This window comes from Oryzias melastigma, linkage group LG16, assembly GCF_002922805.2.
Source record: "Oryzias melastigma strain HK-1 linkage group LG16, ASM292280v2, whole genome shotgun sequence".
In the NCBI taxonomy this organism is placed as follows: Eukaryota; Metazoa; Chordata; class Actinopteri; order Beloniformes; family Adrianichthyidae; genus Oryzias; species Oryzias melastigma.
The window spans coordinates 19109706-19110941 of NC_050527.1; the positions used below are offsets into that span (position 1 = coordinate 19109706).

The window sequence follows — 1236 nt, forward strand, 5'->3', positions numbered from 1 at the left end:
TATATGCCCTTTTATTGCCTTGTCTTTTACTGTTTGGGTTATATTTATCAATTTCTCTATGTATAATCATACATAACCCCTGATAACAATAGTTCACATTAGTAATGTAAAACCAACCTATGTCATTTCAGATGCACTTAACACTGTTGGGTTTAAATCTATTTTTGATTGATTACATTGCTTTATTTCAGGGGTGTCGAACTCAATCACACAAGGGGCCAAAATCCAAAACTCATCTTAGGTCGCGGGCCGAACAAGATAAACAATTATTGAACACACTAAAACTAAATTTTTAAAACCTTAAAACTGTAACTTTTTAACATAGTTATGAACTATATATAGTATTATCTGCAATAATGCTAGTGTGAATGCTGTTAGCGGAATTTGGCTGCTGAAGATGCTAGTGCTGATAGCTGAAGATGCTGAAATTGATAACTAAAAACAATGAAGCTGATAGCCAGCTAAAATATTAGCTAAATGCCAGATTAGCTTAAAAACTAAAAAATAAAAACTTAAGTTAGCCTGAATAGCTAGCTTGTAGCTCAAAAATCAGCTATTTAAAAAAATCCTAAAAACAGAAAAATAGCCTAAAGTAACCAAAACAGCTACCATGTAATTATTAGCTAAAATCCAAAAGCAGCCTAAAAAAAACGTGAAAAGAAAAGCCTAAATTAATCGAATCAGCTATCATGTAGCTGAAATATTAGCTGAACTCCAAAATAGCCTAAAAAATCTTAGTAAAAAAAAAATGCTAGCAGAATGCCAATTTCTAAGACTTTAAAGGGCCCCTACCATGATTTTCTTATGTCTTTCAGAGTGAACTATATCCATATATATGATCATACATACATTTGGAACACTAAAATAACAAATTATTTATGAAATATTAATTATATTTCATGAATTATTTCCCTACTCTGAAGTAAAACGGCTCGCTTCCTGAAGCTCCGCCTGTCGCTGCGTGCTGCTGCTCTCTGCATCATGACGTCATCCCAGACAAAATCCGTGTCTCTGTTTTTCTCCCACCAAAATAATCCAAACTTCTTCAAAGATGGATGCACATATAATATATCTGCCTAGTAGGTCTGGCCATCGCTAAACTCCTTCACAACACAAACACACGCGGCTTCGGCACGGCTGTGCGGGACCGGGTGTTAAGGTAGCGGAAAAAGTAACAAACTCCTATTTGAGCTGGAATTTATCTAAGACAGGACACAACTGGAAGAGATACGATAT

General features: G+C 34.9%; 1 protein-coding gene across 4 annotated transcripts in view; it reads left to right on the top strand.

Moving 5' to 3' along the window:
* The window catches only part of spag1b (sperm associated antigen 1b), a 25651-nt gene that overhangs the window by 12165 nt on the left and 12250 nt on the right, over positions 1 to 1236 (top strand). The gene's annotated exons all lie outside the window — the stretch shown is intronic.